A 17369-nucleotide genomic window follows, 5' to 3' on the forward strand; every position below is an offset into this window, starting at 1 on the left:
CGGCTGAGCCATCGTGTTAATAACGCGAAGTATCCTAAATACTGTTCCGGGAAAGGCGTTCACCGCACTGATGTGCAATTTTTTTCTGTTTGTGATCTGAGATTGTGATCATTCTGATTTTGAATAAGTATTAAAGGCATTTTTTTGGTTTTCGTGATTCGTTGTCGGATTGCAACCGATCGCATTAAGGCCGGTAGTGGTGTTCCTACACTGTTCCTGGTTAATGTAGGTCAAAGCAGTGACGGAAGGGTGTCCTCCGTTGAACCCGCGGTATTAATCCACATCGCAGTCCTGCAGATGGCGCGCACAGTCAACTGAGAGTGCCCTGGGTGCTCACCGCGGTGCTCGCACAACAATATCCGTAAGGAGCCTACCCAGCTTCCGAGATGGCGATTGTCTGAAGCAGCACCTCTGTCTCTCCTGTACAGCTGGAGGGTTTTGCACGCAAAGTTCAAGAGTACAGCTTTGCTTAAAGAGAGTTTTTATTTATTTATTTATTCGTTTGAACATCCCTCTTTCACCCAGCAGCTCAGCTCGGGACGCAGGACGGTTTGTCACATGGGGCTAACCTTAGTTGACCTCTTTGTCAAGTAAAAAGCTTGTCTTTCAAGAAGCAGGGAAGCTTACACTGAACACTCCGTCCACTGCACACCCTAATTACACACATACATATTTTATTTAAAGTATCTGTTATACACTACCTTCTACGTGGTTCATTATTCCGATGTGAACTACAGACAAGAGTGTGCGCACACACGCACACCTGTCACTGTCTAGACAGGGAGGGGGGCATTAAGGCGGTGGGTGCGGGGAGGTTGGGGGTGGGGTGGGGGGGGGGGATCCCACATGACCCATTACTGCTTTTTTTTCTAAGGCAGACAGAATATATCTCAAGGCACTGGATAATGACAAAAAAATCAACAACAACAAAAGGGGAAAAGCAGCGGCTCAACCAAATCTGATTGGCCGGCTGAACCGACACCGTTTTTTCCCCCTGCTCGCAAACCCGAGGTCAGCTCGGGACGTTAAAAAATAAATAAATGAGAAAATAGAAATGCGTAGAAAGTAGAAGACACGGCAGACAATCTAGCTTGTTGGCGCTGAAAGTGAGCGACGGCGCCGGCGTCCAATGGGAGGCGTCGGCGCAGCTGGCTCACGGTACAGGCAGAGGCGGCGTCCAATCAGAAGTTCAGACGCGTGATGGACGTGTAACCGACAATTCCCCCTGTCCTTCTTCATCCCAAAGTGGGGGATTGATTTCGGAGTTCATTCACATTTGCGAGCGCAGAGATTTTAAAACTGTTGGCGCTGAAAGCCACGTAATAAAAATGAGTGAATTACATAAAAAAAAGAAGAAGAAGAAGTGGGGGGATTTATGGGTTCAGGAAGAGATTCGCCTGCTTTTTATCGTCACTGCGAGCCTGTTTAACCCTCATCCTTTTACAGGCACCGCTCACTTTCACAGCCCGACTTCCACTTATATAAACTGCCGTGCTGCTGCTTAGGCAGTGGCAAATGAGTAGGTTGAGCGCTATTAGCCCGCTACAACTACTATTACTACAACTCCTACCACTTCCAGAGAGCCATAATGGAGCCGGTTTGACCGTCCCACCGCGCTCCCTGCGATTGGGGCGCAATAATGTTGACGGATTTCTGATCCAACCCAAGACAGTGCACTGTTCTTCCAATAGCAGCTTTAAGTGAAAAGGCGTGCCTGCCCGTTCACTCCCCCCTCCCTCCTCCTCCACCACCACCACCACCACCCCTCAAAGTACTCGATGTATAGTTAAAAAATGGGAGGGCACACTTGAACCGAGCTGCTCTATGAAGGTAGGCTGCAGCGTGTGTTTATTGATGAGATGAAAAGAAGATGGAAGTGAGAAATGAAACAAAGTAAGGGAACATATTAAAAGAAGAAGGAAAAAAAAGACATCAACTCAGCGCGCTTCGTCAGGGGGGGGAACGCCGTGGAAACGCTGTCGCCACTTTTTTTTTCTTCTTGTGAACGAGCTTCGAAGTGCAGGTAAGAAATTGAGAGAAAAGTAGGAAAAGGGATGGGTCTTTACAACATCTCTGCCGCTATTATTAGAGAGAGAGGGAGCGGGAGAGAGAGAAGGGGGGGAATACAAGGAATTTCCTCTATCGGGGATTAAAACATGCTCGCTGACTTTCGGGTGAAATGCATGAAAATGCCACTCACTTCCCATGTAGTTGTGGCTGGCTTTACCAGCCCCCCCAGAAATCTCCGCAAACATTGGAAACTTCATTCTTTGGAGGGTCACGAACGTTCAATAAACGTGATGCCAGCGTCCGAAATGTAGCCTAATGAAACGAGCCCCTTGCGTTAGATTAGAGGAGGAAGGGGTGGTGGTGGTAGGGTAGGTAGGTAGGTAGGGGTGAGGGTATTCAGTTTTGGCTGCCAGGGGGTTTTGTTGTCCATCTATATTCGACTACCAAAAAACGCGCTGCCCTGGCGTGACGCAAGTTTGCCATCTGTCATTATTCTGACTGTGCCCCCTTTACTTTTAGATTTACCCGTGAGCCGGACAGTGGAGAGGTGGTGGTGGTTGTGGTGGGGGGGACACTTGAGAACAATACTACTCCGGTCAAAGTGTGTTCACAGGTCTGTTTCTCTCAATCAGCGAAAGCCTGAGCGATGCTCGCGGGCTGCCTGCTCACATTTTACACACTGTGAGCCCGGAACAACTGTGGCAGGCGACGTGCGCATTTGGCTTTTAGGTCAGTTATTTGAGTCAGAGGAAACACGTTTCCTTATTGCATTTTTTTCCTTCTTCTTCTCCTTCCTACCGCTCTTATATACTCTCACTAGAAAACTGTCTTAAACGCATTTCAGTTTGTTAAACTTACCGGGAGAGGTGGGTTTTTTTTTTTTTTTTTTTTTTTTGGCTTTTTTTGTGCACGCCTGAAATCTATCCTTGGAGCGAAGCGGCTCACACTGAGGCAGATGTCTAGCCTACATTTTTTTGTGAATTAATATCATTACGCCGTTGCATTTATGAGATGGGGTTACGTTCAGATGTGCTCAGCAGGCGAGGGGAGGCTGGCTAATATTGTGTCTGTAGGTAAAGCAATACTGCAGGTCCAGTTTCTGGGATAAATAAGAACTGGATCTGGTGGGACTCTTTTGGTCTGGATTTTGGTGCCATGTTTCTCCCAAAAATAAAAGCTCACTTTAAACTGTCGCAATCGCTCCCTCCCCCCCGTTTTAAATTCATACCCTACAGTAGATTAAAAAAAATGTTTACCATGTGAGGCTGGCCTAGATACGAAGCCATGCTCTGGTGTAATTAAAGTTGCAAGAGAGGCTCTCTGTGTTCCTTTTGAGACATTTTGTTGCAAAATATTAATGGGCAACTCGTGATTCCTTCGCTCTTCCTTGTTACATGGCAGCACAGCGGCGCTTCGCCTCTTGATTAAAGTCAAAATATGTGTATTGTTTGCGCAATTTTAAAAAAAATATATATAGATAGATGCGTGCATATGTGTGTATATAGATTAATATACGCGGATGAATTTACTGAAAGGGCCACAGAGAGTTCATCCCGAGCAACATGTCAGTCCTCTCTCCGTGCTCGATCGCGAGCGTGCACGCGCGCGTGTGTGACTGGGAGATGGACAGGGGCAGAGAGCGTGCGTGTATGCGTGCGTGTGTGTGCGTGCATGCGTGTGTGTGTGTGGCAAACAGATGTTGTCCCAAAGCGCTCGGCTTTGTCAGATAAAGAGAGTAATACGGCGTGTCCTTGTGTCTAACGCGAGCGCCGCTGATAGGTTTCTATAATACAGCACGTTCCGTGTCTGATTAATAGCCACACACCCGGCTGGAGCCCGGGAGTTGTTCCCAGGTATAAAGCTTTGCGTCAACGCATTAGTCATGTCACAGGTTGGTGTTGGTTTGGTCAGTGAATAGCCCCAAACAAGAGACCGGTCCCGGGTTTGACAGGCACGAGAGAAACGCCGCGTCTACGTCCTTAAAGCGCAGACTCGATCTGTGGATGTGCACCTGTGTGTGTGTGTGTGTGTGTCAGAGCGTGTGTAGGTTTTTTTCTTTCTTTCTCTCTTCCTTTTTTTTTTTTTTTTTTTTTTACGATTCTGCGTTTGCCTCTGTTTTTTTTTTTTTTTTTTTTTCACTTTTGTTGTGATCACTTCCTCCTGCCCGCCTTCATTCAGAATATGCCTCCACAACGTAAATGACTTGCTTGTCTATAGGCTCGGTTACGTAATTGGTGGCAGCACTGGATCGTTTGTTTTCTGAATGGACACATTTGGAAAACACGGAGCTGAGCGTGCAGCATGTTTGTAGGAGAAATGCAACATTTCCTTCACCCCCTCCACACACCCACCCACCCCACCCTCCTCCCCTCTCCTTGATGTGAGACTTCAGCCAGGCATAATTGCAATTCTGTCCCATGAATTAGAGCACGCTGATTTGACAGGTTGCATGTGGGTGAGGAAATAATGAGAAAGTAAAAATTATATTGTCACAATGTGTACACTGAATTGAACGCCCTTCATCTGAAAAGAAACTCAAAAATTATAGTACCCCCCCCCCCACAAAAAAGGCGTAGCACCTGCATTTGTGGACATTTTATTGTTTTGATGAATTGGAGGGTACTTGTCTTGGCTGTAAGTGAGCTCTCGCCATGGCTTGATGTCAAAAACTCTTGTTTTATCACCACAGAGGTGTACAGGAGCTGCTGAGCGAGGGTAAGCCATTATGTGCTTTGGGAGTGTTTGTAGTCCGTGGATCAGGTGCCCGGTTTCATCTCAGTTAAGTCAGGAACGGGTATTTACATGTATAAATTCCACACACATTAATATTCACAGGGTTTGAGCCATCGCCATTTGCCCACTTTCTGTGTCACGGCTCAAACCCACCCATGACTAATGAATATTTAAGAGTACGTCTGCACATCAAGGAAAGTGGTTATTGTGTGAGGAAACCCAGCAGATAAACTGTCCACCTATACTCACATGGAAGAAAGAGGCTGTGTGTGAGTGTGTGTGTGTGTGGAAGGGGTGGGGGGTGATCAGTTAATCCACATGCGGCAATCAATCCCAATTTTCTTTTGGCTTCAGCATCCTTCACTCGTCCGCTGTAGCTTGTCACCGTCTCTTCACATTTGCCAGTTTATTATTATTGACCAGAAAACTGGCGCAATGTGTGCCCAGCATTCAGTTTTGAAGTGTTTTTGACTGATTTAGTCACGCTTTCACACATTTTCTCCCACCTGATTATTTGGGTTTACTCAAGTGAAAATGTGTAAGGGTACCATGCTGTACTAATGTAATAAGTGCTTCTTTGTAAGACACATATAACCAGGAAAAAAAAAACAATCATCTTGTACTGTACATGGACGCAGATGGTAGGTCAGATTTCCAAAAAATAAAAAATAAAAAAAGAAATAAGTGAAATAAGGCACTGATGCCCAAAAAGACAAGATAGAGACATCTTTCTGAAGCCTCCGCAATGCTTCATTGGTTGTTGGTATTCCCACGCCATTCAGCTATCTTCACCAGGCTGTTACCAGGTAAGCGTGGTGGTCCCGAACTTACATGATTATATTTATAAATATTTGAAAGGATCATATTGTTGCAGTGCAGTTGCCCTGAAATGTTTTTTTTTTGGCCTTGGGAGCTACACTATGTAGTGAAACGGACTGGAGAGGTGTGGGAGGGCGTGTAGCGCTGGTCATGAGAGGAATTCACCTCGCTCGTTCTGCCATGTGTACTCTGTATTTATAATTTTATTTTGGAAAGTCTACATTTGGCTGAAAATTCTGGCATGTGCTGGCAATACAACGGCAAAGAAACGAACCAAATAAAATTTCTCCTCGCGGTAATGGCGAGCCTTTGCAGATGAAGTAAAATCAATACTGTAATTTAAACTAAAATTTCAAGTCAGGTCTTTACCATCGTATGACAGCAGACTTGCACTTGAGTCCATTGTGGCACTTTGTCTGGCTCAGTTGAACATATTTGGCAGCCATTTTGGGAATGCAGCAGAGATCCATCGATATAACAAGCCACTTTGTGGATTGCATCCAGAATGTCACAGTGCTTGTTAACTGCTTGGCCTTTTTGTCTCAGGCAGAGTTTATCTTTTCCCAGCTTTTTATTTTTTTTTCCCCTCCCTGTATGATACTCGTTAGATGAATATTCCCCCCTTTGGAGTAAGGCTCATCTTTGATGTGATTGCCAACAGAGACTGTTTTCAGGTGCACATCTTAAAGTTAATAAGTCTTGTAATTAACTACAGAGTAGCCTTTAAGCCTTTAATAGACTTTAAGCTTCAGGATTTGGTTTTGTTTAAGAAGAACGAATAAAGTTTCTCACCTTATGTTTATTGGTAAGACTCCTGTTTTACAGCATTTGCAGCTGTAACGCAACATTTGAGTCCCTAGCTGCCATGGTAACCCCCAAAAAACTCAGGTGCCTCTAAAGTATCAGTGATTAAATTATTTTCCATTTCTATTTTCCTTGTATCCCTTGATCCTAGGAAAATATAATGATAGTTCTTCCTTGCTGGATCGTTGGATTACGCTTTGCAAACTAGAAATTGTTGGCAGGCTAGCTACCTCCTGGCTAACTGGCTTGGATCCTTCTACCCACAAATCACCCTTTCCACACATTACATGCTTCTCTTTATGTTACATTATTTTTATCCCTGAATATACAAATCAATCACAAAACCTATTGACAATCTGCACAGGCTGCCTTTGTCAGTAAGGAATGAATTTCCCCGTTAGCTGCATAATGCAACACAAAAACACTGTTACAGTGTGTTATGGGGATTTCCTTCCAGCTATAAAGCAAGGATTGAACACAAAATCACTTGTTTAAAGGGAGGAAAATTGTATTTTGTTATTGAAGATGTGGAGAAGAAAGCATAAAAAATATTTGGAATCAACTGAGAGGCTTTTATTTATTTATGTATTTTTTAAAAAGAAACCCAATCAGGGTATATTATCCATAAATAATATTTCAGGAATATTTACAGCTCCAGACTTTTTCTTCTCCTTCTTTTAAAATTCATTGAGTTGTTTTTTTGTCTTGTTTTTTTAATATGTGCCCTTTTAGTTCAGAACTTTTATTAAACCTTAACTGAACCTGGTGTGACTATAAGATCGTGCAGCATAAAAACTTTATGACGCGTTTTTCAGTTTTCAAAGGACTTTTGTTTTGGAATCTTCCCTCCCTGCAAGTATCACAGGAATGCGTAATGAAAGCACAAATTGAGCCTGAATAAGTATTTGCCAGTGTTACAGCCGGTCGTCAGTAAGCTTTTGTTTGGCTATAAAACTTTATAAAGTCTCATGAAACCCGCTTACTATCCTTACTTCCTGCATAGCTTCATAGTATATGGTTTTAGATTTGAATGTTTACTTTCTCCAAAATAAAGCAAAATCTAAAAGGAGCGTCCCACAGGGGAGAAACTCATCACACACTTGCCGTCGGATAAGAAGGTTTTATTTTAATGTTTACACATGAGCTTGGTACAGGACCAGAATTAATATTAGCCTGCTCACACGATAAGAAATATGTTTATTAGTCTTAAGATTTTTTTTTAAAATTTTGTCATTTAAAGTGCAATGCCAGCTGCTTTGTTTTTGCAGTTGCGGTCTCCTTGTGTCACATGTATACAGTATATACATTACAAACACGGTGGGTATGATCATGTGTTTCCATTACACTCTCTTGGTTCATGCAGTTGTTATCAAAGCTTTTATATTTGTGCTGCAGGAGCCAAATCTCATGTAAGAACTTGATCAGAAGTTATTTCACAACAATTTCACAACGGAAGAGTTTCTTTTTTTTTCTTCCTTTATTGAAGATGTTTAAACTTCTTTAGAACTCATTTTAATAACGTGTCTTAGAAACATTTATTTTGTCGGTCGCATGGAAGGAGCATTTAAACCTAATTAATGTTCTTTCTCTTTAAACACACAAGCAGGCCTAGGTATTCAACTGATGTGAAAAATGTATCCTGGATTCTAATAGCAAAGTTGTATGTTTGCCAAGGTGCATGTGTGTCCTCAGTTCACCCTGCTACCCATATGGTTTTCTACAAGTCATGGTGAGCTCACTGCCTAGCTGAAGGGGAGAGTATCTAAAGAGAGTATGAGAAAACTGCAAAGAGCAGTAGTGTCCTTTGTAAGTTTTTCAGCTTTTCACAATAAATATAAGCGCTGTAAGTTCCCGGCTTCATTCTTGGCATCGAGGAGACTTTTTAAGCCTCATTCCACTAAACTGTACTCACACCAGCCAAAATGTTAAGATTGTGCACACTCTCGCTCGAGGTACATTGGTATGCACTGTGCTTTGGGTAAACTAAGGGGGAATTATTTTATTTACACAATAGTATTTGTGTTGTGGTTTTATCAAATATTACGTTTGCTGAAACCTTAGAGTATTTTCACATAATCTAAAACTGTATTTTCTTTCTTTTTTTATTGAGTAAGTCATTAGTTGGTTTTTTTTTCTCGTCTTTTCTTTTTTTTAAATATAGCCTTAGGAAATCACTGTCAGGTATTTTTCTTATTGAAAGAAAATCTTTAACAAGGGAATTTTTCTCTTGCATTTTCATCTTAAAAAGGCATATCTGTTCTTATACCACCCATGTTATTTATTGCCCTGAATTGTATCTATATCAAGACACGTTTAGGTTTTGAAGAGTCTGAAAATAATAGTTAATTTGTCTAACAGCTTCTTGTTTTAATGAATAGTAAAGTATAGATTGTCTTTTTTTATTATTATTATTAGGACTGTTGGTTTAGGTGACAAGGAAAATGCATGCCTATCCTGTTCAGTGACAACCAGATGGCAAGGCAAATGTTCAGTTTTATCCGAGTTGCCAGGTTTGTTGACAATAAGTTTGACATTTATCAAGTGACCCAGTGGGATTGTTCTAGTGACGTTCGTAACACCTGCATTACATTTTTATTGTAGATGCAGTCCATGTGTCTCCATGAGATAGTTGGGCGGCTTGAAATCCAATGCAATGGTTGCTGGTTGTGGCAGCAGTGGGACGCTGCACGTGAAAACGTCCATACATGACCTCGTGGCAGCTGCTATGTAAACTCACTTTAAGCTCTTTTTAAATTTTTTTTTCTGTGAACAGATTAAACAACATGAATCCAATTTAGAGTCTTTCACTAGAGTGAGCTGTGCTGCTGGCTAGTGTCTAAACAATCATTCATTCACAAAGCATGTTTCTTATTCCCACTTCTCTTTAGGCTCACTTCCAACATGCATTTATAGGAAGGAAGGTCACACAAATAGACAAAGACACACATAGCTATTGTACGTACCCTGTTAACTTCACCTAACACAGTCACATGACCAGGAATAAAGGCATATGCATTCCTGAGCCTCTCCATCAAACCGTGGCACCACAAATGACTTAGAAGTGGCACATTTGTTACATGACCTGCCGAAAATACTCACAGGCCTGTGGCACGATTTTTATAGTAATATTACCAGAAACAGCTGATCAGCTTAGGTTACACTCTGGGGCTTATGAGCTATAGATTGTTAGCATCAACGATAATAATTCTGCTGCATTCAAAAGACCACACTGACCAACAATTCATGAGCATTAGCAAGGCCAAAGGGCCAGAGGATTATCATAAACGGAGCTGATATTATCGGCGCTTTGTGCTGAGGTGACCCTGTGGTCTCTCTGCTTTTTTTTTTTTTTTTGCATTGAAACAGATCAGAGAGGACAACCTGGGCTACACTAAAATGCACAAGGAACAATAGGAAGTGTAGCAATGGTGAACACGCAAATATCTTGTTGTGTTGACGGTGACACATTGCACAGCAACAAACAACGCAAGCCATGTAAGGTAATGGAAATTCGTTACAAAGCAAGTGCGGTTTGCTCTGTAATTACAAATTACAGCATTGTACAGCTCCACCAGTTGTTGTCTTTGGAAAACATAAGGAAGTCCAGTAAGAAACGCAACATTGTCAGCATCACTTAAACGCCTTTTAAATCAATTTCCCTACTTTAAATATGATCGATCTTGGAGAAGACTTCACTGCTAATGGCATTTTTTTTGTTTTTTTGGGCACCAACAAAGCAAACAGGAAATGGAAAGACCCGAAATTAATGAGCGTGTTAACAGCTAACACATCGGGTGGTAAAAATCTATTTAAAAAAAACAGCCAAACAGCTACCATCAGCTCATCTGACATCATTTTAAAAACATATAGTCATCCTCACGGTCACACAAGGACACAAGAAGTGGTTATGTATATGCAACCTCTGATATGCTATAGAACTTGTATAACCACACTAACTGGTGTTGCTCACATAGTTTTTCCTGATGTAATTGCTAGGAAAACAACAAGCACAAACAACAGACTTTCCAGGCAATGCATAGGCCCATTTTGAGATTAGACTGTCCAAAGGTTTGACACTAAATTGGACTGTGTTAGTAGAAGCCTTACATGTGATTCCCATGAAGCTCATAAGCTTTGTTTTGTCACATGTCCAAGTTTGCATATTTTTCTTTAAACTTCTCCATTTACTCCTTTGTTTCCTCCAAAAGGTGTATTTACTGAGTAAGAGGGTGTGGCTTACAGTGTTGGCAGTAGTTTCTTAAAACGTACTCATCATAAATGCCCGACAAGAGCTGATTTCCTCTTTACATGAATGATCTTATTGTCCTTATGCGAGCGCCGTTTCCACAAGGGACCGATGACTTATCTGTACTTTGAGTGTGCTGCTGTGAAATTTCAGTCAGCTCAAATGTCTAAATAACATCTAGAGATTAACACAAGGCCGAAAGAGTGGAAATCTTTAGTTTTTGGCCTTTCCCTGAGCGCTTGTGAAATTCTGTAGTTGGCTTGCTTAACAAGTTAATCTCGCAACACGCTATTGTATGGATGAAATTTCATAATGTGGTTAGATTGCCACCCCTTGATGGATTACCAGAAAACCTTACCTATGTGCCAATTTTTGTTTAAGTCATTAGCTCTAAATCACATTGCTCAGCCTGCAGACCAGTGGATCAGACCAGCGCTTGGTCAAAGCGTGTTTAGGGCACGGTTGTGGTCGGCAGTGTTTCAGTGCGTCAGCATTGCACTTTTAGATGGGTCATATGTCAAATGATCTGATGAGACATATATAATCATCTGTATTTACTACACAACAGCTTGCCAAACTAAAAATAAACTAAACACTGCTAACATCCATATGGCTTCAAATAAGGACAGCATGCGCCATTAAGTCTTCTGGATTTACCATCTTATTCACATAATGAGAAAAATCTGTGTTTGAAGACATCATATTGAAGATATCACCAGTTCACCTGAATAATGAGTCAGTTTTATTTCATCCCAATGCCATTTGTATTTTTGTTACCGTAGCTACAGGCTGAAGAAATATGTTGCATCATGAAACTATTTTTTCTTTTGCAATGACCATTTTTCTCTTTTTTTTCCTGCTAGCATGTTATCAGTTTTGTACCATGTCTTTTTTAAACGGCAAACATTGTGCTTGTGCTTGCCAGAGAGAGAGGGTAGGTTGCTGACCCTTGAAGCAAAAGCAGCTAGCGGAGCAGCTGACCTGCTTAAAGCACCCTTGTGCATTTGTGAAAGTTCAGCTCTGTGCTGGACCATCACCGCGCTGGCTCGTGCACCCTCGTGCAGCTGCTGTGAAACCTCATGGTACACAACTTCTGAAGTTGCTGACTATTCCACGCACGCACGGTCGAGTAGTGATTTAAAGTCACTGCTAGCAGTTAAATCATTAGTCAGGTTAACTTAAAGGTTTAAATTTTACAGAGCAAAGTGCCATTGTGGAGGCACTAACCATGACTGATGAAAGAAGGCTTTACTGTTTAACCACAGCACGTATGTGTGCTGTCTTTGAGAGGCAGGACACCTTGAAAGCGCTGCATGTGAAACCCGGCTTTACATAAAACTTATGCGAGCATCTTTTTTTCTGTTTTTCTGGCTCTAAATACAGATGAGACTGTGGTTTCATTCTGTTTGGCCTCGCTATAGTGACAAACATAGTGTACTCTTAACCCTAAACACATTCAGAGCCTGCTTTGTTCGTTATTGTGTTAGAGCTGCATGCTTCTTCACAAAGGTCCCGCACAGTCCCCTCGAAATTCAGCACAAACGCCTGCTTTTTCCCCCTTGTTTACATCTCAAGGATAGAAAGTCAGGAGATGCTTTATTTTCTTTGAAGATACAAAACTGTTCCTCATAGCTACACAGTCCAATTTTTGAGAATAGAAATATGAATAGAGGCATACACGCTGATATTTCTTGATGAGCTGAATGTATTAACTGCTCTTTATCATGATACACTAGTAATAGACAGAGAGGTCCTATATGAGCAGCTGTGTAGGTTCGTGAAGATCTCTTAATGGCCTGTGAGGTCCTTTTTTGGAGAGGCAAAATGTCCTTGACGTGTGTAGTAGCTGTAGAGAGGCAGTTGCATTGGACACTTGTGCCTAAATGATAACTCTTGAATTTAGCATTATCTGCTTCGGGGGTTAGAGGTGTTTTGGAGACTATCATATGAGTAGTCAGATGGTTCTTTATGGTCAAATGCTCATTAACAAAAGCAGAGCCATTTGCCAATTCTGAGATTTTTTTTCTTTTCTGTTCCATCACCAAAGTGACTGCCGTCTTTAATTTTAATGGCCGTAAGCCAGCAGTGGCTGTTTGTCCCCCTCCCACCTCCCCCACTCCCCACCCCATCCTCTTCATAAAATACAGTATGAACAAAAAAAATACTGATAGCACTAATTCACAAGTGTTTGTGTGGACTTTGTGTGAAAAAAAAAAGTATATTAGAAGTAGATTATCCTCCCATCTGTAAGTGTACAATGGATCTGCTATGGATAACGGGTGGCGGTGGGTGTGTTTTTGACAGAAAGTGACGAAGTTGAACAAGCTGTCCTGTCAAAAAATACTTTAACTGTCCTCCACTTGAATTGCAGTGTTTATTGTTATTTATGTGCTAGAGGAATTTATTTGAAAGCCGCACATCCTGTCACATTGAGTGGCTTTCTGTTGAGCTGAATATGTTAACACATTAATATGCTGCGCTACTGGAGACATTTCAGTGGAACTAAAGATTCGCGGCGTGATTAAATTAAGGGGACCGTAAAGAGTTAACAGTGGCTGCAGTTAGCGTATGATGCACACAAATGCATGAACAATACAGTCATTGAAGCAATTTCAACTGAAGAGAGGCTATAACATTATAGTGGTGTAATTACTTTACAATGCTTTGACCAAGAAGGAAGGAATCTGAGAAAGGAAAAGTGTTGTAAATTTAGATATTTTCATGTTTTGAAACCGTTCCTGGTCTTGAGTTTAAAATCGAAAGTACAGTTTTGAAGGAGGGATCTCTGGTACGCCTCCGTTTTGAGGTGAAATGGCAGTTCAAAGTTCAAAAGGCGTTTCATGTTTCATAATAATAGTTGCGTATCGAGTCTATTTTAAACACGCTATAATTATCAATGATTTGCACTCGAAATCATTCAAACTATTTCACCGGTTCTGACATGTCGCGCCGTACAGTTTCAGTCCAGGGAGAAGTAGAAATTGGAAGGAAAAAAAAAAAATGTTGTGTGAAAAATCTTGGCTCAACTTGTCAACAGTCTCCGTGTGCTTGTTGATGATTTTCAGTGACTGCAATAAAGCCAAATCAATTAAATCCTGAGACTGAGGATGTGGTTTTTCTGCAGCTTTTCTTGGAGTGTATGGGAGTTGGGCGCATTACTTACCTGTTAAGTGCTCAAAGGTAACGAGAGAAACGCAGCGCTCCAAATTGCTCCGATTTAATTAGCTGACACAGCTGTCGTTGGCCAGACTTTTTCATTTATTTCTTTTTTCAAAGCGTGCAGCGGCAAAATAGTACTGGCTAACGTTTGATTTTTAAGTTTGAGGCGTTAACTGATGACGCCGAGTTGCGTGTGCGCACCCATTTTGTCAAAGAAGTGAGCTGAACGCACTCTGTCTTTAACAAACGCGCCCCCTTCACTTACCTCACGAATATTGCTTCATTCCTCCCCACCCCAGTGTTCTGGCTACATATTTACATTGTGAACGGAATTACATTAGATCCCATATCCAAAACGTACTATTACAGCCTGATTTCTGGCAGTTTATATGCTAATGTGCTTGGATGATTGAAATTAATAATTACAACGTCGGACGGTGATTGTTAAGCAGCGGAGGTTTTAGACAGACTTACTGTTAATAAGGTGTAACACAAAAACACTCTCGATAAGTGCAGATCTGCATCACATCCATCAAGATGCTACGTGCGCGTGCATGGACATGAGCTTTTTCATCATGCCCCGCGGCCCTTTTGTCTCCACACTGAATCGTACCAAGGGCCTTGAATGTATGCTTGTAGTGTGTGTTGTAAGCAGTATTTGCATATTCAAGATGTACATTATTCAAATGGCTGATACTGCTCCTTTCATAACCATGCCTCTTATGTCTGTTCTCAACCCCATCCCCCATTCTCACCATTCTAACCCCCCTCACACCCACCCCAAAACCCTCACACCCCACCCCACCCCACCTTGATTAACTAATGTCCAATTCGGTGCAGCGTGTTCCACGAGCTCGCCTCCTCACGCAGTCAGCTGATTAACCTGGAGCCTGCCCGGTGAAGTTGCAACCCTCGTCTTCCCGTCTTAATTCCTCCTTTTTTTTCCCTTTTTTTTTTTTAATGCCCCCTTCTTCCTCCTCCTCCTCCACCCCTCCCTAGTCTTTGTTGTGGCGGCAGCAGCAGAGCATGCGTTGCATTGGCGGTCTGAAGCATTGTGTCTGATTTCCAGCAGACAAACTGACCTCTGGGGATTTATTGACAGCAAACTCCACAGAGGCAGACACAGAGCTGGGGGCATGGAGGCAGCCAGAGAGTGGGGGGGGCGGAGGGTGTTGGGGAAGGTTTGTAAGGAGGGAGGAGGGAGGAAGAAGAGTGGGGGCATAGACGGATGGAGAGATAGACGGGTAGGAAGGGAAGACGGGGAGAGGTTCAACGTGATGAAACAGGAAACAGGTAGAGGCGCAGAAAGAAAGAAACCAATATGGGGGAGGTGGGGTACGAATGCTGAATTTAGTTTGATTTAAATTTTTTTCCTCCCCATGGAGTATTAGCAAGTGAAAGAAAATGGCCGCCTCCTACAAGGATCTAATTAATTTTGAAGGATCATCAGCCCCTTTAGTCCAAGGCAGGGTACAGGAGGGAGGGAGGGAGACAGACCCCTGGGCTGATTAGAATTCACTGCAGGTAGGCGCTGGCTGCTGCTCACCCACTGTGTCACGGCTAAAATGGAATCACTGTTGTGAGTGGCAGTCTGGGCAACTGAAGCCCGCTTCCCTTGGCCTACTCCTTTGTTGCCAGCGTTCACCTCAGTTTCCCCATTAGGCAGGTGGATTTACATGTCTGGACTGGTAGAAGCAACATATATGTGCGCATTGTCGAGCAGTAGCCACAAAACCCAACCATGGCACCTGGATAGCATTTGCATGTCAAGCTAACCCCAGCAGGAAAAAGGAAAAAAGTCAAATATTTGACATAATAATGGATAAAGAAATTTGACATGTGGGTGTGCGGTCTAGTTAAAAACAATGGTCTCGCTATTGTTTTTTAGGTGGTACAATATGTATATATATATATATATATATATATATATATATATATATATATGTATGTATGAGGGGGTTTCCTTTGACTTTGTCAGTCAGGATTATTTAAGGAGGGTTTCATTCACACGCAACAGGTCGCAGTTATACATAGTTTCTAACTTAGCAGCTACGCCAGCGCTCAGTTTAGACTTATATAAATATATATATTTATAGTAAACCATCTGTATGTGTTATTTTAGGTCACTCACATAACTTTATAGTGAATAGAAAATGGCTAAAGTTATATCTCATATGTAGGAGGTTCATTTTATAATAATTTTTTTTTTATCCAAATCAAAACTGAAAAACAACCAACTGTTTGCGTTTGGTTGAAAGCATGATCCATCTGAGTATTGTGTGATCACCATCTGCTCCTAAACATGCTATTACATGCCTATATCTAATCATCAAATTTGTAAGTTGTTACGAACATGTCTGAAAAACAAGCACTGAGCGTCCCACAGAGTGCGGCGCTCCTCGCAGGGAGGCCCGAGACCCAAGCAGTCCGTCAACTCAGCCATTTCTACTCAGTTACACTTTAACTGTACTTTTTCCGCCCAGATTTTCTGCTTCAGCGTGCTCAATTATAACGACAATGATCATCTTCGGGCCACATTTACACATTAACGCGTGTCTGTTACCTTGGCATAGAAGAGCAGAACCGAATGCAGCCAATGATCCTTCCACACGAGTGTGTAAGGAAAAAAAAAAAAAAAAAAGGGAGGTCACTGCTTAAAATCTCATAGCTTCTGTAGGCAGGCTTTACTTCAGTGTCTCAAAGTAGGTGTGCTGTTGGAAAGTACTCGAGAGCCGTAAAAGAATAATTTGCTCCAACATTAATGCGCAGGTCTGGTCAAATCCTGGCCCCGTTCTGTTCATTCAGCAGCACAGAGTAGTTAGTGGCGTTTTACAGAGCACTTCATGTTCCTGTTGTAGCAAGCGTGGCTGCTGCTGAACGTCTTTTACAAAAGAAAAAAAAATTGAGTGTCAGAAATATCATCCACCCTCAAATTAATGATAAATATTCACATCCAAACATGCCGTGAAAATTTCCAGGTACTTTAAAAGCTTCACTGGTTGCATTACCTGATGGCACTTTGGAACAATGTGGGTCTAATTTGTTTGGTGGAAGCATTTTTTCACCGATTCAATGCATTTTTTAAACCCCCCTTTTCCAGTTTCCCTGCTCTTGAACGATAGCACGAGTGTGCGACTTGAGTCTGATGAGTTTTATGTGATTTTTTTTTTGTCTTCTTTTTTGGGGTCAAACATTTGCATACTAAATGTGTTTGTACAGTGTGAGAGCAGTTGTGTCAGACTTCCTTAGCATCACCAAAGCAGCTCATCACATGCTTAATGTTGTTGAATGCCTTTCTTGTGTTTTCAATGAAAGCCTTGTGTGTTTAATATTTGACTCTTTTCTATTATTACAGCTGAAAACGTTGCTTTACATCTGTGTGAGACATTGTGCCGTTTCATTTGTGGATTTGAAAATGACAAGGGGAACAGATACGCACACGCGCGCACACACACACACACACACACGGATGGTGAATATGACTGAGACCTTTTCCAAAATATTCAAACAAAAACAAAGCTCCTTACGAAAAAAAGTAGATCATTTTTTTCTTTGGAAGGGTGTGGTTTTATTGCCCAAAAGCTCAGGCAACTGTGTG

The 17369-nt window shown here is 42.0% G+C and overlaps 1 protein-coding gene across 1 annotated transcript in view; it reads left to right on the forward strand.

Moving 5' to 3' along the window:
* The first annotated feature begins 1766 nt into the window (after positions 1–1766).
* zbtb20 (zinc finger and BTB domain containing 20) overlaps positions 1767–17369 on the forward strand; it is a 33800-nt gene continuing 18197 nt past the window's right edge. Inside the window, exon 1 of the mRNA XM_040032945.1 lies at positions 1767–2023. The gene's annotated coding sequence lies outside the window, so the exon portion shown is untranslated. The remainder of the gene's footprint in view (positions 2024–17369) is intronic.

Source organism: Simochromis diagramma, unplaced genomic scaffold, assembly GCF_900408965.1.
Source record: "Simochromis diagramma unplaced genomic scaffold, fSimDia1.1 OVJJ01000216.1, whole genome shotgun sequence".
NCBI classification, from domain to species: Eukaryota; Metazoa; Chordata; class Actinopteri; order Cichliformes; family Cichlidae; genus Simochromis; species Simochromis diagramma.